The sequence below is a fragment of the Ochotona princeps genome, chromosome 15, assembly GCF_030435755.1.
Source record: "Ochotona princeps isolate mOchPri1 chromosome 15, mOchPri1.hap1, whole genome shotgun sequence".
Lineage (NCBI taxonomy): Eukaryota > Metazoa > Chordata > Mammalia > Lagomorpha > Ochotonidae > Ochotona > Ochotona princeps.
In genome coordinates this window covers 11,943,040-11,964,827 of record NC_080846.1, presented here as the reverse complement: position 1 = coordinate 11,964,827, position 21,788 = coordinate 11,943,040, and the positions used below count along the sequence as shown (strand labels likewise).

Genomic DNA, 21,788 nt, shown 5'->3' with positions numbered 1-21,788 from the left:
GCACCAACTTTTTGAGCAATTGTTCTGAATATCCTAAAATATGCATTGCTTTCTTGCATTATTACTCTAGAAATCTATGTTCCATTACTACAATGAAATGCCTGAGGCTGGGGAACTTCTGAAGAAATTTACTTAGCTCACACCTTTGAAGGTTAAAAGTCCAGACTACGTGATACCAGTCAGCTCTGGAGAGGGTCTTCTGGTGACATCACGCAAACAGCATCATGGTGGAACCATGTGTGAAAGGCAGAGATCACATGATGAGATTGGATGACAAGGAGTCTGGAACTGGTCAGGCTTGTTCCTCTATTGCAACTTCCTGGTGAGAACTAACTCAGGAACCCATGGGAACTGTCCTAGGCTCACCCAGGAGCAGCACCCCCAGTGACCTGAGGAGGCCTTCCCTTTGCAAGGCCCCGCTGTCTCATAACATTGACATTCTGAAGGTCATATCCCCTTAGGGCACAAGCCACATGCAGACTATAGCAATTACATATATCATGCACAAGTGTCACGGTTGCTGGAGTTTGATCCTCACTTATCAAGAAATGGCAAGAGATCACTGTGATTTAGCAAACTTTACTATGTTTTATTTAATCTGTGACATCAGCATACATTGAAAATAGTCATATAACTGGAGAACACTCCATCAGAGACTAAAATGTGTGTGTGTGTGCATGCACTTTAATACTTCCTTCAGTGAACAAAAAATGATATATTGCTTTTGGAATCTTAAAGGTGGTCCTCCCTTCACAATTCTATTTTGCGTTCTCTTTCCAGGTTTCATTTCTTGGATGGGTTTAGGAATCTTATAATTCAGTTTCTTTTGCAAGAAGAAATCACTTTTGTGTCATAAATATTATTATAACTCACCTAAAGGATATAGCTCTCACAATGTGGGAAAAAGAACATAATTATGTTCTCTGTGTTCTATGAGTGTAAATGAAAGCTATCTTACTTTTGAGGACAAAGAGAGCAGTTTTGAGCCTAAAATCTAGTAGACATCACATGTCACCCTGCTCTAATGTTTCTAATGTTGCGCATCAAGAGCTAGGGATAAGAGCTCCCGTCTCACAAACTCAAGTGTATCAGAGGTGAGTCCTGAGTAACTGGAATCATTTTGCTCTGATGGGCCACAGTGACCCCAGCAGCCAGAGGCCACACCTGCTTGGCCTGGGCATCATTAAAGTGCAGCAAGAAGGAGCCATAGCATGAGAATGACAATGGCTATGTCTGTCTGTCCATGTGGAGGGGAGCCCAAACTGGTAACCTTCTTTCTGGTCTACAGAAGTCCTAGGATTTGTGCACAGTGGAAATAAGGGCATCTCTGGAGGGCAGATAATGGAGTCTTTTGCTGTTGAGTTTGCATATGAAAGTTGCCACCAAGACTTTGTGTGAACAGTGATTTTGCATATGAAGAAACATATGGAGGTGGGAGGTACCGGGTTCACAGCGACAGAAGAGTATCTCAGTTTATACTTAATTTCTTGCTTGTGAATTAATGTTTGAGAGACTGAGTATTAGATTTAAAATCTTTGTGGGGGAGGGGGCAGCGGTTATTTTGGAAAGTTTTCCTAATGTATTTTGAAAAAAAAGTTGAACACTTGGGCCGGGCGCAGTGGCCTAGCGGCTAAAGTCTTGGTCTTGTAAGCACCAGGATCCTATATGGGCACTGGTTCTAACCCTGACAGCCCCACTTCCCATCCAGCTACTTGCCTGTGGCCTGGGAAAGCAGTCAAGGACGGCCCAAAGCCTTGGGATCTTGTATCCACATGGGAGACCTAGAGACAGGAGGTTCCTGGCTCCTGGTTCCGGATCGCCTCAACCCCGGCCGTTGCAGTCACTTGGGGAGTGAATCATCAGATGAAGCATCTTCCTCTCTGTCTCACTTTGTGTATCTGACTTTGCAATAAAAATAAATCTTTTAGTGAGTGTCAGCCCCAATTTCTGTTGAGTTCTTTCACCACTGTTGGGCTGCTTGGAGTAGCCCATCTTCATGCTTCAGGTTCAGGCAGAGACTTGAGCAGAATTTGTACACAGCATGTACGGCTCTCGCTTTATCATTCCCTCCTTCTGGATTGTCCTTTACGATTTCCAGTGCCAGTGGCTTTCTGTATCCTGTTATCTGGCTCTGAAAGACAATCGGTTCCATTTTCTGTTGAATTTAGGTTAAATGGGAAGTCAAAGTAGGTTATCAACATGTGTGTGTGTGGGGGTGGTCATCTCATTGTGACCATGCTACCTCTCAAATTCCTTAAGTCTTGCCTTTTCTCCTGGGCATTGACAGTGTTCTAGCTTTAAGAGCTGTTTATATTCATGAGGACATTTTCAATAGTTGTCTTTCCTGTAACATCGGACTGGTCTCTTTTGCTCTCCACATCACCATTATAAATGTCTCTAAGTATGCCACTCTCTTGCTCGGTCGATTTCAAACTTTGCAGACCACAAATGACCAAATTCTAAAACATTGCACCCAGGGGTCCTCCAGGTATGGTCACTTAATTGCTTGTGTACAAGTAACCTGTCAAAACTCCTTCCCATGGGATGTCTCCCAGGGTAATTTTTTTTTTCACTTTAACTCATCATAATCATGAATTTTAACATAATGAAGTGTCATTTGTTAGAAGATTCACTCTCAATTGAATAATAGCTTTTTAGGAAGAAAAAAATATGACCATGACTACCCTAAGTATATGAAAACTGTAATTAGAAGCTACCCTGTCACTCCAGAAGCATTAAAATGTGGCGAAACCCTAGGCCTGGCTGTTAAAGACGACTGCTAATAGGTACCATTTGTTAAATGTCAGCAAGAGGCTCACTAATGATTTAGCTGGAGCATCCTTCCTTGCTTCATTCTACCCCCTCCCCTGTAGGAATCCCAATGCTGCAGTGCTATCCTTGTTGACATGACTTTTTGCAATAGATTTCATCCAAGTTTGTTGGGTGTCTGAAGAGAATAGGTGATTGTACTTAGTAGTTGTGTAAGATTTGATGCGTTTTAAGGAAATCTGCTATTTGGAGTAGAAATCAGAGACGAACAAATCACTCTCCTGCACCCCCTGCACACACAGAGGCCTTCAGTGTTTGCTCTGTATCGATGGCAGTGGTGGATGATTCCTGCCAGCGATCAACTCTTTTGATGCAAGAAAAGTTATTTTTATCCTTTCAAGGTAATGCCAGTGCCAATTATTTCACCAAAGTAAAGCAGACCTCAGCCTGGATCCCTGGCTAGGGTTTCCCTTGAGAGCTTCTCTTCATCAGTTTTCAGCCTCTGAATGTTTAATGCCAAGTTGGAGTCTGGGAGGAGACATCACAGATCTTGATGTGATAAAGAGAAAGAAATTAAAAATTGACAAGAGCAAGGAAGCTAATTGGGCATTTCCAAGTGATTTTCTACATTTGGCCAAAGAAAAGATCTCGATGGAAAATGGTGCTGGCTGGCTCCGGGAATCCTTCTTTGAGTGTGCCCAGGGGACCCGGTATTAGCCCTCAGCCCTGTCGGTCTCCCCACATGCTGTTCTTGGAGTTATAATTGGGCTAGGTTTTGTTCTGTGTGTCTCCGTACATTTAATGAGACAGATGCGTCTGTAATGTGAGTGTTCCAGCGCCTCCACTACGTTTCATTTGGAATTAATCCGACGTGGGCTGTTCTCCAGCCTTAATGGTTGGAAGGCTCTTTCCAAAGGGGGAAAGAATTCAGTGATAGAATTTAATAAAGTTTAGTATGAAAGCTAATTCTTTATAAACCCTTGAAAAATTTTCCCCCAAAGTCCAGACACCAAACTGATCATGCAATTCAGGATTTTGTCGCTGCTCTCCCTCGTGGGGCCTGCGAATTGTAAGCAAGAAATGTACATTTGTAAATAAAGAATAACTTCATGACAGTTTAATGGGGTTGGACAAAATAATCCTCTGCCCTCTTTTTTTTTTTTTTTATAGAAAGTGGCTCTTCCTAGTGTGTTTCACTTTGGTGAACTGTAATGGGGGGTTGCTAGTGATAAGAGCCTTCAAGTGAGACTAAAATAAACACAGATAATCTTAGTCCATTTCTGGGCTTAGACTGTCTACCCAAGAGCAGCAAGTTCATCGTGAAAATGAATAGGATTTCTGGCCAGATAGTCTGAAGGGAGAAAGCTGGGGGCTTGCAGGAGAGGGTAGAAGAAGCAGGCAGCCGGTGGTCCTTCAGGGTACAGCTCCTGCACCTCAGTAAGCTCCTCATGGTTGCTGCTCTGTCCTCAGTACCTGAGGTCTGCAGCTTTGCTACACTCACAAGCAGGCTATGTCAATGCCTCAGTCTGTTGAATTTTTCAAAGAATTATTCATTTACTTATTCATTTGAAAATCAGAGGACAGAAATAGGAGAGAGAAGGAAAGAGGGAAGGAGGGGAAGAAAGAGAGGGAGAGAGAGGAGAGTGAGTGGGAGTGGGAAAGAGAGAGAAAATCTTTTACCTGCTGGGTCATTCCCCAGGTGGCTGAAGCCAAGGAATAGGAGTTCCATTCTGTTGTCCCACACTGGTGACAAGGGCCCAGATACTTGGGCCATCGTCCACCACTTTCCCCGCAGGGAACCAGGATAGTCTACTAAATTGGAGTTCCTTGTAGGCCACTGAGTTCAGTTGGAAATACTAATAAAAAGTTGTTGGGTATGTTAATTCTAAGGCCATGTGCGGAAGGCTTTTTCTGTGGCTGTCTCTGGTCTGCCACTGACTGCTTGGGCACAGTCTGGGCTACTGGGGAGCGCCATGATCCATGAATGAGGGTTTCATGAGTATGGAAACCAGACTTGCTTGTGTGCTGTACTCTTCACATCTGTGCTGAATACACTGGTTGGCAGCAGGGCTCGCTCTGATTTCTTACTTACAACTTTTGTTTTCTGGTCTGATTCTTCTCCCCAGACCCTCCCTTTATTTAATTTGTGTGGCTCCTTTATGATTAAGATTTTTCCAAACACACATGTGTTGATTTCCCCCCAAGTATGATACATTTATGTGTATTTGCAGTGAAGTGCACACTGCATTGCGTTCATTGCATTCATCATCAATCCAATGTTACCTTATGTAAAGATTCCATAGCATGGCCTACCTACCCCCATCTGATACTCAATTACTCATGCTAGTCTTACAGTACATATTTTACAGTATCTGTAAGTCCAATTGTTTTCAGTAACCTGGCAACCCTAAAGAAAGAGGATTTAGATTTAAAAGATCCAAAATCTTACCTTTTAACTTACTGTTAAAAACTTCTCCAAGATTTTATCTTAAAAATGGACTTAATGAGATTATTAATAAAGATAGATGTGTACTGGATAAGATCAAAAAAGATTGTGTATGAGTCTACTAGAAATACTTTGGAGAATTAAAAATGTGTTACTCCGTGGAATAATTCAGCTATCCACCCTCTGTTTACCTCTTTGCTACTGGTATAGACAAGATGTTTGTTTTATCTACAAAATCATTATATATAAACTGGTGCATATTAGGTAAATTCTGACACAGACATAATTCCATACACATGAATTTCCTCTTGGTAAACAAAGAAATAAATTTTTAGTACGCTTTCAAACATTTTGCTCCATAGTTCTCAGAGTAAACTTCCAGACCAGGGCACAACAAGAAAAATACAGGGCCCAGAGCAGTAGTCTAGTGGCTAACGTCCTCGCCTTGAACACGCCGGGATCCTATATGGGTGCCGGTTCTAATCCCAGCAGCTCTACTTCCCATTCAGCTCCCTGTGGCCTGGGAAAGCAGTAGAGGATGAACCAAAGCTTTGGGTATCTGTACCCATGTGGGAAACCTGGAAGAAGCTCCTGGCACTAAATGTTTAATAAAAAAGAAATCTGCAAGCTAAGATCCCTGATAAACAAAAATCCTCAGCAGAATACTAGGTAAATGAACCCAACAGTACGTTTAAAATTATTCACAGCGATCAAGTGGGATTTATCCTAGGGATGCAAAAATACTTCTATATATGTCAATTAATGTGATACACCACATTAACAAAATGTAGCACAAAAAGTATAAACGTCTGAATAGATGCAGGGAAAACATTTGACAAATCACATGTGTCCATGATTAAAAAACTCAAATATGAACAGAAAGTGCTGAAGCAAAATAAGGCCACATATGAGATGCTTCTAACATCATACAGAGATGACCACTTTTGCAGCTAGTGTTTAATGCAGTCCTGGAAGTCATGTTTAGAGCAATTGGACAATGGCAAGAAATGAAAGTCATATATATAAAAATATATATATATATGAAAGTCATATACATATAACATAATTGTCCTTGTTTATATACAACATGACCTGACATGTAGAAAACCAAGATTTCAACAAAAAATTCTTAGAACTCGTAAACAAATTTGATAAAGGAGGTTATAAAAATAACATGGAAACATCAATGTAAATTCACAGTAAGCCATTCAAACAAAACATGAAGGAAATAATTGCATTTATAGTAGACCTGGAAAGTGCTTGGGATTAAATTTAATGATGAGAAATGAAAGATTTGTACACTGAAAATTATGAAGCCCAGTGAAAAATTGAAAAACATACAACTAAACAGAATAATAACCTACAGTCATAAATAGAATATTACCTGAATATTCCTACTACCCAAAGCGATCTACAATGAATTTCCTAAATTCCAATGTCATTTTCATAGAAATAGAAGAAAAAATCCTGAAGTTCTATAGACTTTCTCTCAGTCTAGATTTTTTTTTTACAGAACATGGTATTTTGCATTGAGATAGCTTGTCTCATTTTAATCCTGCTATTAATTCAATGCAAATTAAGTACTGTAAAACCAGATATTATCCCACATAAGCAGGTGAAGGGTGAAAAATGGCCTAGGTTTTCATACTCAAATATTGTTTGTTGATAAGTCACATCAACCAATTTGAGAACAAATCATTTGAGACTGATTTTCCTATGTGCAAGGTAGAGACACAGTTGAGATCTTGGAATCAAAGAGAACTGATTCTGAATTCTGACTAGCACTGCTCAATTGCTGTGTGATTTTTAAAATGCAACCCTTTGAGCCCCATAACACAGAGCCAGGATCGTCTCAGGTACTTGGGGCAGCGATGAAGCTAACAAGCCAAATTGCTTTCCTGCTGGACCTTTCTGGGCCAGAGACAAGGTGGTAGACAGATGGTGCAGACGAACACAGAATAAATAAATGGACTAGCATTACTCTGTGGTTTGGAGAAAATTAGAATGGAGCCAAAAGAAGGAGGTGGAGGCATGGTAGCTACTTCACATAGGTGGTCAGGGAAAACCTCAGAAGATGGTATTTGAGCAGAGATCCAAGGAAGTGAGAGAGAGAGAGAGGGAGCTGTCATGGAGATATTGGGAGGAAAGAGATTCAGGACAAAGATGAACATGTGCCGCTTCCTGAGACTGGGATATATGTGCCTTTGTGCCTGAGGAACCATTGTGGACTGGCCATTATGGAAAGAAGAGCAATAATAACAGAACACAGTTGCCATTGAATAAATCTTAACTCCTTTGTCCTCTACACACCAATGGGATGCTGTAAGACTTCTGTCCACTCACTCTTGCCCTCTCTCCAGTAACTTCAGTTTCCATCCCGGCTGGCTAGTTCCCTGTAGTGTTTAAACTGATATTAGGTCTTTAGATTATAAATCAAGAACACCTCCCTCAATTAACTGGGCATTTTTCCCTTCCACCTTATTCCCACTGTCAGTCCTGCAGATAATGAGTGCATCCTTGCTGTATCTGCCTAAAGAGAACATGTGTTGTATTTATCTGCCTAAAGAGAATGTGTGTTGTATTTATCACGTTTGCCCCTACCATGCTATGAAGTCAGTTTCCACTGAATTCCTTGGTGACATACATCTTGCCGTATCCAGTGAACATTTTGGTCTTTCCCAAGTCTCAAACATGTTTTTTCTTTCAGTCAGTTCTCTCTCTGGTATGCTTCATCTTAGGGACTGGGCGAGCAAGTCAGTAATGCAGTCCAGAGATGATGGGAGATCCCATCCACTGGTGAACTCTCCAAATGCCCACATTGACCGGAGATGGGACCAGGCTGAAGCTGGGGGTCAGGAACACAGTCCCAGTCTCTCTGAGGGTGACAGGGATCCAAATCCCTGAGCCGTCACCATTGCCTCCCAAGGTGTCCTGTAGCTGGACCCAGTCTGCTGTGGGGACATAGTGTCTTAACCACTAGGCTAGACTTCTAATTTTGCACGGACATTTTGAAGCTCCCTCCTATTTGTTGGGTGCCTTTTGCTGGGAGCTGAGGAGGCAGAGAAGAATCAGGTGCAGGGCAGTTCCCCCGGGGGAGCTCTATTCATCTGCATTGTCTGGTGCAGCCAGAAGGCAGAGGGGCTGGGAGAGCCTCTGCTTTCTAGGATTCTGGAGGACCTGTTTTCTGGGTCATGATTCTCTAACTCGCCACTCAACTTTGAGCTGTGGCAGGCCAAGTGCCTTCATAGCGTCCTTTCCCTTCATGTAAGCAGGCTGAACTGTACTAATTCTTCTTGTAACACTGTTGCTGTGGATTTACCATTATGCTCTAACCTGAAGACTAAACCTTAATTAACGTTAAATCCTCTTCCAAGCCCTCCCTTCACCCGACCCTCACTCTTGCCCTGACAACTCACCAATTCTTTTGATCTGAATTCTCCTAATTCTCCAAGGCTAAAATCCTGCCTTGATTCCTCCAAGTAGCCTCCCTTGATATACTCAGGCCAAGAGTATTTGAGACTCAAGAAGCATAAGACTTTTAGCGAATGCTCTAGGCCAGTGCCTTGTTTTCAGCTTTTTTCTTCTATATCTGTGTCATGATAACATACATGTGTTAATGTTTATCATGTGATATGCACCAGACTATAACCTTCCTATATTTTTAAATTTAGTTCTTATAATAAGTCCGTGTTGTCATCCCATTTCACAAATGAGGAAACCAAGGTCATTGAGATTCAATGCCTTGCCCAAACATCCCAGCTATCGTGAAGTCTATTGAACAATTTTCTGTCTGTCTCTATAATATATATCCTCCAAGATCCCTTTGTTAGTCTGGTGTAAGTTACAGAATCATTTCCAAGAAAAGAAATTTGCACATGTGTTTATACATAAAGATGTATTCAAATGCAGGAGCTCATAGACCACAGTCGTCTTCTCACTACCCTATAGTCAGGGAAGGCCCAGTATTATTCTCCCCACGTTATTCTCTTTGTCATTCACTCTACTGTCATTTCCTAAAGGTCACAGTCTTGTTTTGGTCATGTCTGTGTTTTCTCAGAACCATAACTGCTGAGCATCCAATGCATTGTTTATTAGCTAGCCTAACGAGGTTTCGTGTTTCTTTAGTGGGTCTGATTAAAACCAATAAAGTAGCTGATCAACAGTTTGGAGTGATGTGTAAAACTGAAATAACCTGGATTAGACCCAGACACTGTAGCCAAAATGCTAATCAAGGACATAGCTTAGCGGAGTCTCATGCCCTTTGCTCTCTTACAGTCAGCGCTCTACACACAGGTGTATGTGTGCATGTGCGTGTATGTGCTCATTCATACAAACTCCCTCTTTGCTCTAGGACAGAAAACAGGCTGGTCCATAACTGCCTTACGCACCTGAAAGGAGCAAGGCCGCCTGATTTTTCATGCAATAGCTGACGCCAAGACAACTGAAACTGCAATGAAAATTTTGCAAACACAAAGAAGTTTATTAGTCTAGGCTGAAAGTCAAAAATACTGAATTCTCCTGCAGATGGGTTCGGACCCCAGGCTTTAGCGCTGCTGCAGGCTGCTACATGCTGGCCTCTGCGGCGGGTGACAGAGCCATTCGTTTCATTTCCCACGGAGAAGACAGTGACTCACCTTTTTATTTTTGCACTGAGCATGTTTCAGGAGTGCCGTGGAACCAACTGTCTCCCTCCCTGCAAATGCAGCCACTGCTCTTTGCTTGCCCTCTGCCTGTTTGCAAGTGTCTGTTGCAGGGATACATGAGGGAGCCTAACACCTTACAAATGACCCACTTAGACTCTGAAGCATCTTTCTCTAAAAATCATTTATTATTATTATTATTATTATTATTATTATTATTATTATTTTATGGTACAGTTCCATAGGCCCCTGGGATTTACCTTATCCCCTCCCCAATTAACCCCCCAACCAAGTTCCCATGTATCACTACTAAAGTATAGTTCTTCATACACAGTCATGTCCTTTATTGTGGGCATGGACAATGGCAGAGAGTCCAGCATCCTATTGTCATATAGTAAATGGTTTCACTGGGAGTTCATCTTTAGTCTGGAAGTAGAGATGCATGTTGCATTGTATCCTCACATCTGGATATGAGTCTCCATTACACAGCTACTATACATCCCCTTAAATGAAAAGCCACAAAACAAAATCAGCAACGGAAGGAAAAAAGAAATTAACAACACCATGAGGTTCAATAACATGCTACTGAGTGACTAATGTGTCACTGAAGAAATGAAAAAGAAAATCAAGAACCTTCTCGAAGAAAATGATGCTACTGTATGATCTATGAGTCACTGAAGAATTTAATCAGAAGAAAGTATATTGAAGAGATGCAACTAACAACAAGTAAATCAAAATCCATGCGATATAGTTTCCAATGATTTTGTTGGTGAAATGTGTCTCCTGTAGGCAACAAATGGCTTTTGTTTTTTAATCCACTGTACTAATCTGTGACGTTTGATTGAGCTTAAGCCATTTACATTCAGAGTTGTTCATTGACTTGGTCTTTTGTTGTCATATTACTGGGATGTTCTTCACATTTGCCTTTGGTTTTGGTGAGTGCTATTCCTCTTCTCTGTCAAGAGAACATCTTGAAGTATCATTTGTTGGGCAGGTTTGGAAGAGGCATATTCTTTTAACTTTTCTTTACTGTGGAAGAATTTTATTTCATTTTCAAAGACAAAAGAATGCTTTGCTGGATATGTTATCCTAGGCCAACAATTTTTTTCTTTTAGAATCTGGAATATGTCACTCCATTCTCTTCTTGCCTGTAGAGTTTCCTGTGAGAGATCTCCCGTGAGCTTAATTGGCATTCCTCTACATGTCAATTGATTTTTTTTCACGTGCACATTTAAGGATCTTTCCCTTATGTTCAATTGAGGAGAGCTTGATAATCATGTGTCTTGGTGAAGATTGCTTTTGATCAAGCCTGTTGGGAGTTTTGTACTCCTGGATGTTGTTTCTCAATTATTTCTCCAGATTAGGGAAATTTTCCCTTAATTGTTCATTGAATACATCTTTAATCCCAGTTTTTCTTCCTGCACCTTCTAGGACTCCCATAACTCTTATATTAGGCCTTTTAATAGTGTCTTTCAATTCTTGAATACTTTTTTTGGCCTGATCCATCTCTGCTTCCATCTTTTTGTTTGTTTCTCCTGGTTACAGGAAATATCTTCCAATTCTGAAATTCTTTCTTCTGCTTGCTTCATTCTATTTTGGAGACTCTCCACTGTACTTTTAATTTGATCCACTGTATTCTTCATTTCTGATATATCAGCTTTCATTAGATTCATTTCCAGTGTGACATATTCCTTAAATTTCTTGAATGCCTGCTTTACGTGCTTATTGTTGATAAGAAGTTTAATAACAAAAATAAAAAATATGCATCCCCCATTTTCTCGATGTCTTCCTCAGTTAACTCTGGAGTTGGCACAGGGTTTTGTTCCTTTGTAGAGGAGTCTTCAGTACTACTCATTTTGCCTTTGTCTTTCTTTTGCTCTTGGTCATTGTACTTCTGGTTAGCAGAATCTCCTTGGGGCAGGTTTTTAAGCTGTGTCACCCATAGGTCTACAGTTTGATTTTACTTATTACAGTTGGTATATGGCTGTTTGTTTGCAGCCACTTGTACCACTCCCCGCAGCAAGTTCCAGGTCTGGGTTCTTATGTCAGATTTCCAACATGGTCTCCATAGCCCCAGCTCCTGGCTCACCATTCTCCACCTCCTTTGACACTGTGCTGAGACTGTACTGTTGTCTGTAACATCTTTTATTTGTGAGGAAAAGACATGTGACAGATATAAATAACAGAGAAAAGAATTTCTGCAGAAGACAAATGCCAAGTCAGACCTGGTTAAGGCTATGTTGCATTTCAACACCATTTGGCTGCCCTCCCCTAAAAACTCCAGTTCCTCCTGCTTTTGTTATGTGTTTTTTTTTCATTATAACATTTTAGGTGATAAAGTGAGGGTCTAATTAGTACAAAGCTGCACCATATTGTTGTCTGTATTTTAGTGCCAGGCCTCAGGACACACACTGGCCAATTTCAACAAAGGCCACTCATTTCCATGGTGTGAGGAAAAGAGGATGCCTTTCTGTCACCTGGAGTGGATGAACCAACTGGCTCAAGTGTGAATAGCTTGCCAGGCCTTCACTTACCAAGGCTCTGCTTTTATTAGATCCCAAAACAGAGGTGGAGTTTTGAAGGCCCAGGAGCCAAAGAAAAAGAACAGTAAGATTTGAAAATCAAGCCAATGTCTTACTCTAGTCACATACCCATCCTGGGGACAATGGTTGAGTTAGCTCCTTGTATGTTTGGAAATGCACAGAAATTGGAATTGTCTGACTCTGCACAGTGTTCTTCAGGTTGACGCTCCACATTGGAAAATGCAAAGCAGGGGCTGTTAGATGAACCTTCTTTGGTCATGTCAGAATAGCTCATTTCTTCGATGTTTGCATAGTGTCCCCAGTTAGCCCTGGTATAGAGTCAGCAGTAAAAATAGATGAAGTCATGAATTCAGGTTCAAGTTCCTGTTGTACCTTTTCATTCTCAGTCAAGGTTGCATTTAATTGCAAGCAACAAAAAGGTTAAGCAGTAATGGCTTCATGTAAGGGTGTTATTTATTATATACAACCAGAAGTCCAGAGGGAGGCAGGCCAGGGCCAGCAGAGTGGCTCAAGGATTTTCCTGTGCACCCGCTCCTTCTAGCTTCCTGCCTTGAATCCTAAGGGGGTTGTTATGGGACAAAAATCTAACCACAAAGATTTCTGTGGAATGTAGTTTATTTTCAGGAAAGGATGCACTGATGGTGAAATAAACAAGCCAAATCATTCTGCATCTCAGAGTTCCCAGGAGAGATGCTGCTCTCAGCGGCAGCTGGAAACTGCCCTAAGTGTGTTCTGAAGCAGAGGCTTCACAGGGGAGGCTTTATATTTCTTGTGCTGGGTCTTGTCAACTGGCAAGCACACACATCAACATCCATGATGCCTTTGTCTTGTTTTATACACTCTTGCTTAAGAGCGATTCAGCTGTGAGCAGATCCCTGAAATGATAATTTTTACTACTGCACTTCCATGTATCTGAGCCAAAGTAGTGATGCGCTGGGGCCAGGATGAGGGCAGTGATGGTAGGATTAGAGAGATGGTGTCAAGGTAGACTAGGTGTGTCAGGGTCCCAGTGGACTGCAGATCGTGAGCTGGAGATTGTGGGAGGATGGAGAGGCCAGTGCTCAACATTAGAAAGTCAAGAGCATTCCATCCATTTGAGATGGAAAATGAGAGGTTCCGTGTGAGAAACAGGGATTCTGAGGCTGAACCTGAGGTATAACCATGTAGGTGGAGCCATCCAGACCTAGAGCCAAGGTAAATGACCAAATACTGGCATTAATAAGAGAAGATGTATTTTTTAAAAAATGTTTTTGGGAGTGGGTGTTTGATACAGCTGTTAAGACACCAGTTGGGCCCCATTATCTCACTTTCCAGTGCCGGGATTTGAGTCTTAGCTCCGATTCTGATTCAGATTCTTGCAGAAGTACACATATAAAAGACACAGATTGAATTCCAGACTCCTGGCTTCAGAGCGGTCCAGCTCTGGCTATTGTGGGCATTTGGGGAGAGAAGCAGCAGATGGAAGATCTCTATCTGTCCTGTCTCTCCATCTTTGAAACAAATACAGTTAAGTAAATAATAAAATTGAAAATAATTTTTGCCTGACATGATGTGGCATCTTCCAATTTGTTATGGCATCCACATAGGTCTGCACAAGTTTAAGAAATGAAGTCTGTGATTATCTGGTGAACCTAATCTTTGCGGAGGGCCTGTGGTTGAGCAGGGGTAGGGACATAAACCTCTGATTCCACATAGCTGTGAGGGAAGTGGGAAAGGGTGGTTACTTCTGAGTTCATGGACTAAAGAAGTCCTAGGATTATGTAAATTTGCAAGGCCTTTTCACACTTCAGCTCAGTTGATAGTCACAAAAGGCCAGGAAGAAAGCAAAGGAGGAGGCACAAATGGTGCAAGCAGGCTCCGGGGTGCATCTGCTCTCGGATGGCCTTACTGGTGCTGGAGCCAGAACTCACCCCAGCTGTTCCAGAGCAAGTACCATCTGCATGTGGGCGTGGGTTCTGGGCCTGTGTCTCCTCCCACATAGGAGAGTATGTCTTGGTGCCCAACCATTCTTCCCAGCATTTTACAATAGCACCTTTGCTCTTTGCAGACTTCAGTGTGAACTGGACAATCTGTTCTTGTGTCAGCTGCAGCTTCTTGAGCCATCTCTAAAGAACCCACTTCACTGTGTGTGGGGAGCCCAGGTGCCTGTCCCCAGTGAGTCTGGTGTGGATGGTTACCCAGCCACATTTTGAGAACTGCTGAAGTAAGGAAGTTGGAGGAACGAGGAGGATGTCTGAATTTCTTTGTTTGCTTTTCTGCTCTTTCCCCCTGTTTCCTGACAGGGAGGAATTGCTTATCTGACTAGATTCTAGACATAGACAAGGCTGTGTGTCTCAATGGGTACTGTCATTATGCTGTGAAATGTCAGTAAGTTGTAGGTCTCTTTTCTGCTTCTTACATCACCAAGCTGAACTAATATCCCACTGCATATTCTTTGTCTTGTCTTTCCTTTGTATGTGTTTCTAAATGCAGTCATGAAAACTCCAGTTCCCTGGATCCTGTGGTCCAGCCAGAAGGTTATAGGAGCCACGATTTTCTCTCTCGAAAAAGACTCTCACACTAGGACAAGGTTGCCAGCTGTTCCCAGAGTTTCAAGTTGCTTATGTACCAGGCATTGGTCCTGAGGAAAACGAAGTTATTCCTTGTTTACATTTGATCTTGCTTTTGATGTGCATACGACTTTTTGGATTAATATGTAGCATTTGTTGAGTGAATGTTATCTGTCAAAAAGTGAACCTTTTCCAGGAATTGCTATCATCCTAAGAACTCTGTGAGAAAGTAGCATTATTATTATGTTGAGGTTTTTTTCCCTTGGTGTAGTTAATGATAAAATAAGGACTTGAAACCAGACCTTTTAACTCTAGAGCTCACTCTACATTACCCATTTCTCTTTATTACCTTATGAACTCTCTGTGGGACAGGATGTCTGGACCAAAGTAGAATGTTGGCACTTTGGATTCCCTTGACATACACTCTCTTGATTTCACCAGAACTCTTCCTGGGCATTCTTCACACTTTTCTAAGATAATCAACTAAAGTGTCTGTCAGTAGATGAATGGATATGAACATCTGATGTTTATACCCAATGGAATATTATTCAGTTATATAATAAAATTGTGTCATTTATGGCAAAAGGGATGGAGATAGAGGACATGATTGAAATGATGTAAGCCAGACACAGGCAGGCAGACACAATATGTGCTCATGCATATGTGTAGCCTGAAAATGCTCATCTCAAAGAAGAGACGAGGATAGTAATTACAACAGCCTAGGGAGCATGGGAGAAGACACAGGGGAGGTGGATAATGGATAACATAGACTTTCAGTATTGTATAGCACATTAGAGTAGTGATTATACTTTCCAGCCAACTATATTCTATGAAGAACTGGAAGATAAGAGTTTTAAGGACTCCAAACATGAAAAAAGTATCATGAAAAAGGAGAAGGAAAAGCTACCTGTCCTGATTTGATAACCACACACTGTAGGCACGAACTAAATTATCACCCTGAACCCCGCAACCATGCACAATTGCTATATGGAAAAGAGTAGAATAATCCAAAATAAGCGAAAAAGAACACTGTGCCTAGCACTTGGAACAGAGGTCAACTCTCAGGTGAACAGACACAGGAGAGAAAAGCTGTTGTCTAACTAAGACCAAAACTATTTTGTTAGCATTATGTAGATAATGTTTCTTCAAAAATTTGCTGCTGTGGGCCCGGCGGCATAGCCTAGGGGCTAAAGTCCTCACCTTGAAAGCTCCGGGATCCCATATGGGCGCCGGTTCTAATCCTGGCAGCTCCACTTCCCATCCAGCTCCCTGCTTGTGGCCTGGGAAAGCAGTTGAGGACGGCCCAATGCACTGGGACCCTGCACCCGCGTGGGAGACCCGGAAGAGATTCCAGGTTCCCGGCATCGGATCGGCGCGCATCGGCCCGTTGAGGCTCACTTGGGGAGTGAATCATCAGACGGAAGATCTTCCTCTCTGTCTCTCCTCCTCTGTGTATATCTGGCTGTAATAAAATGAATAAATCTTTAAAAAAATTTTTGCTGCTGCTTTTAAGAATAAGAAATTAACTCATTGAACACTATTGCTGCTGCTGCACATACTCGAACTTCAGTGACTCTGGGGTCAGCAGATGAAACTTTTTAGCAGATCCATCTCCTCTCGGCCATGTGCAAGAATGGGACTGATATTTACTCTCTTGGAACAAACGACCAGAAAGAAAGGTCATGCCATAAATGAACATGAATTGGGTACAACTGTCCCCAGATGGCTTTGTCCTGCCAAAACATTGGTAGACTCTGGCCCTAGCCCAGCGGTTTCCCGGTTTTTCTTTATGAAGGTCAATACACCAAACTCAGCACTTTCTCCTTCTCTCAAATGAATGCACTGACATCATTTGGAAGTTATAAGAATCCACAGACTAGGCCAAATTCCACCCTGGGTTTGACATCCGCTGCCCCTCCTGAAATCAAGTCCCAAGAGTATGGTTAAGTGAGGGCAGTGTTTGGCCGGAAGCTTGTTATTCTTGCTGTGTTAATTACACATACCTCATCCATTTGACCAAATTAGGAGGGAAGGGTTGCTTAGGGAAGCTTTGCCTATTGGCTCACTTCAACGTCTGGTTCTTCTAGTACCTAACTTGGGAATTTTCAAGAAAACTGTCAAGAATTGACATTCTACATTTTCAGGGCTGGAAAGGACTTGGAATGTAGGCCATCTAGACCAAATCCTATGGTTTCAGACACTGAAAAATGAACAAGCAAAACCTTGATATTCAGAAAGGAACAGTGCTCAAGACTGTACTGAAAGATATGAAAATTATTCTCCCTCAACCCCCTAAAAAGCCAGGAAACTGCATGTCTTGTTAATGGGTTTTTCCCTGTACCTCATTGGAAAGGGTAATGTCACAGAAATTTGCCTTTGCTGTATTCAGTGGTTTTAAGGACTGTAAGATACAGAATTGAATCCAAGTTCAGCTACTTCCTAGTGTGTGTTCATAGTTTATTAACTTTCATGGGTCTCAGTTTCTTATTTGTAAAATGAAGAACACTCAAGGGTATTTTGTAAGTTTGTTAGGATAATTAAGATCCTCTGAAGGCTGGAGGAACTTTGTAGGTTTTGGACAAATCCTGGTCCCCTTCTCCTTAGTTGGGCTGTGAATGATAGAAACTTCAACTGTCTTGAACATAACAGTTTTTCTGGGTTCCCTCTAGGATTTGGCATAAGGTTTTGGGTGCAGGCTGGTTTCAATCAGCTAGAGGAGGAGGGGAAATTCTAAGGTTGGTTTGTAGCCTGGCTGGCTCAGTTCATGGATACGAGCAAACCTGCATAGCCGCTGCACTGCAGTTCCACTTGGGGAAGGTCTTGAAGGGCTATGGAGAGAAAATTCTACTGAAGAGAGTGGCCAGTCACTTTGTATGAAGAGAAATGGCAGGGAGTGGGTGTTCAGCATGGAGGTTAGGATGCCAGTGCCCCCCCACCCCGTATTAGAGTACCTGGGTTAGATGACCTCCTCCAACTTCTGACTCTAGTCTCCTGCTACTGCAGACTGTGGGAGGAAGCAGTGGTGGCGCAAGGAATTGGGTTTCTGATATGTGCATGGAAGACTTGGATTGGATTCCCAGCTCCTTGATTTGCCAAAAGCCAACCTGACTATTGTGGATATTTCTGAAGTGAACCAGCAGATCAGAGTTCTCCATCTCTGCCCCATCTCTCTGTGTAGCTCTGCCCTATAAAGTGAGAGAGAGAGAGAGAGAGAGAGAGGGAGATGGCCAGAAGTTATAAAATACAAGAAATCATGGGCAGTGAAAAATTGCCTAAATGCTGGCTCAAGAGCCTGGAGCGGAAAATATTGGAAGACTGGGGACAAGGACACGTAGTCCAGAGGCTTATGAATGAACAAGTAAAGGTAGAAATGAAGTATGAAGGTCTTTATATCACATGCTAATGCCACCAGAAAACATCAACATGGAATAGGTATAACTAATCAAATCAGGCAGCCTCTGCAAACAGCTACCCCAGTGTTAGCAATATGGGTGCACAAATGAAGTGGTCCTGGTGGCCCACTTAGGGCCGTGTGTGGGCCCCATGTCATAGGCTTAGATCAATCAAGGTCAATCTAGTTGCTTCTCTCACTGATTGTTCAGTCTGTCAGCAGCAGACACACATGCAACTTCCTAATGTGGAATTTACTGTTCCTTGAGACAGACACATCACCATCCCCTCCATTATGGTTAGGCCACTGATTTCTTTTCATAGAAGCTGGATATCATCTTAACATGACTTAACAAGGTTAAGGCCCTAATAAGGTTGTAACCTTCTTGAAATTCTTAGTTTTTTTTAATTATTTAATTGTTTAAACTAAGGACCTAGCTGTGGCATAAATGTTTCCCCGTAACATATGTTGACACCCTAACTCCTCGAGGTGAAAGTATGAGAAGGTGGGCTTTGGAAGGTGATTAGGTCATGATAGAGTCCTGAGGGATGGGTGGAATTAGTGGTCTTAGGAAACAGACCTGACACAGGCCCCTTGCACCTTCCTCCATATCAGGGTACAGTAAGAAGACAGCCATTTATGAAGCAGGAGACTGGCCCTTGCCAGACGCTGAGTCAGCTGACACCTTGATTTTGGGCTTCCCAGTCTCCTGACTGTGAACAACAAATTTATGCTTTTATAGGCCACCCAACAGACTAAGACAGAGATCCATTTTGAGTTTTCTACTGGGTCCTTCAAATTGTGTTGCTGGTCTTCATGATAGGGACATGCCTCTTCAAGCTGTGGTAAACATCTACATGAGCAAATAAATGATGCTTGAGGTTCTTTTTTACAGGTGTGTATTTTCATGTATTTGAAAAACTGAGTGACAGAAAAGTGTTCTTCCATCTCTTGGTTCACTCCCTAGATACCACAACTGCTGGGTCAGGCAGGAGCCAGGAGCCAGGAGCCAGGAACTCCATCTTGATCTCCCACATGGGTGGCAGAAGCACACCTACTGGGCTACCTTCTGCTGCCTCCCAGGAACATTAGCAGGAAGCTAGATCAGAAGCTGAGCAGCCGAGACTCCAACCAGTATTCTGTTATGAGACTGGGTATCCCCAGTGGGAGCTTAACCTGCTCTACCACATATTCTATCCTACATATGGGTGTTTTAAGTTGTGTTGGCAAGAATTATACATTTTCTTAAATGTTAAATACATAGTTACTATATGATCCAGTCCTTTCACTCGTATGTATTTATATAAGAGAAACAAAAGCACAGATTCATGCAAAGACCTGAATATGCTTGTGCTTTGTTTGCAATTTGCAAAAACTGGAAATAACCCAAAGTATCCTTCAATGGGTTATGAGTAAACAAATGTTACTATCTTAGTCTAGCCATACAATGAAACACTACTGAGCAAAAAAAAAAAAATTGATACATGAGCCAACATGAATAAATTCTGCTGAGTGAAAGAAGGCAGACATGAAGAATATACAGTGGGATTAGATTTAGAAATCAGTCTACCTCTCTCTGCCTCTCTAGTAATAACAATAATTTTATTAAGTAAAAATGTAAGCTAATACAAAGTGACAAAAATCAAATTGATGGTCACTTGCGGGAGAGAGAATGGATGAGGGGGAAGCTGTGAGGAGGTACATGGAAACTTAGAGGGCCTATGGGACATTGCGTTTCTTTGTAATGACCATCTCATGGGTGTATACATGTGGCACTGCTTAGTAAGACGGGTACGGTTTGTTGTGTCAGGGTCATGCCTCGGTGAAACTTGGGGGCTGGATGAGAAATACATGACAGAATAGGAAACGTTGAATTAGCACAGACCTTTGAGTAACTTGGGCTTCTAGCCCTGCTATGCCTGAGGCAGTCTCTCCCTCTTCCTTCGCTTTCCAGATTGCCCACATCATTATCACACCTCTTTGAGTTGTGATACTGTGATGGTGACCGAAGGCTTCCTAACCTGTTGGTGTCTCTGTTCTCAGGGTAGAGGTACTGTTTCCCTCCTATCTTCTAAGTGGCCTCATAACACCTTTCTTTTTAGTGTTGACTAATATTCCCTTGGCTGTATATATGCCACAGTTTATTCACTCACCTATTGAGGGATATTTTGGTTCTTTATAAGTTTGACCATCATGAGTATAGCTGCTGGGGCAATCCCATTTAGGGTTTTATGTGAATGTGTTTGTGTGTGTGTATGCATTTGAAATGAATACCTTGTTACTATTTATTTAAGAGAGATGGAAGGGAGAAAGAGAGAATGCTCCCGTTTCTAGTTTACTGCCCAAATTCATGCAACAGCTGCAGCTGGTGCTGGGGCTGGGCCAGGCAAAAGCCAGCAGTTGGGAACTCAGTCCAGGTATAATGTGTGGGTGCCAGGGGTCCAATTACTCAAGCCATCACCTGCTGCCTTCCAAGGTGCACATTAACAGAAAGCTGTTATTGGAGCTGGTGTAAGGACCTGAATCCAGTCACTCTAAATGACTAGGCCAAACACTCGTTCCCCACTGTGATTATTTTGAATGCATAGTTAACTGTCAGATCAATAGAGAATAAGAAAAGCATAACTTAGCCTAGCCCGTCCTACACCCAGTCTGGTCCTCCAGAGCACCAGATGGTGTTGAACTCTAGCCCGGCTTGGTGCGCCCAGCCCCAGTCCACACTTGTGCCAAGGGACACCACAGCCATATCCAGACGGGAAGGCAGCTCCCACTCTGGCCATTGCACTCACCCACCCAGTGGGAACCACAGTCCAGCCAGGGTGGCCCCTTAGCTCCCCAACCAGGCCTGTTCCCAGCCATAGATCTTGGACATACCAGTGGTTACTCTGACCCAGCTTGGCATAGTCCCTCACCTGTCATGACCTTTGCTTTTGGATGCTGTAGCCTGGCCTGACCTGGCCTGCCCCCAGTGCCAACTCTCTGGCAGGTGCTGGAACCTGGCCCTGCTCAGTCTGCTCCCATCCCTGGCTCATGCAAACTAGTAGGTGTGACAGCGTAGCCCAGCAAGACCTACACTCCAGCCTGGTTTCTGCACTTGCCGGTGAGCTGAGGTTTGCTCGGCCCTGCCTGGTCCACCCCCTTATAAAACCAGCCCACACATTTGCCAACAGTTGGATCTACCTTGCCCAGCTTGCCTGATCTCCAGGTCTGGCGCTTGTGCTCAGCAGCGGGAGCTATGACCCACTGGGGGAATTTCCCACATTCCCCCACTTGGTCCACATCCAGACCCAGATCTCATGCATGCCAGGGAGTGCTAGGCCCTTGGCTGGCATAGCCTACCCCTTCAATTTGGCCTTGTATGAGCTGGTGAATGTTATGGCCTAGCTCACCCCACACTCTGTTTTAGGATGCACATGCAGGTGTTGCAGCCTGGACCTGCTCACATTATTC

At 42.7% G+C, this 21,788-nt stretch overlaps 1 long non-coding RNA gene across 1 annotated transcript in view; it reads left to right on the top strand.

Annotated features, from left to right (window-relative positions):
• The first annotated feature begins 265 nt into the window (after positions 1 to 265).
• LOC131482056 (uncharacterized) overlaps positions 266 to 21,788 on the top strand; it is a 92,652-nt gene continuing 71,129 nt past the window's right edge. Inside the window, exon 1 of the long non-coding RNA XR_009246740.1 lies at positions 266 to 322. This is a non-coding gene — a long non-coding RNA (uncharacterized LOC131482056). The remainder of the gene's footprint in view (positions 323 to 21,788) is intronic.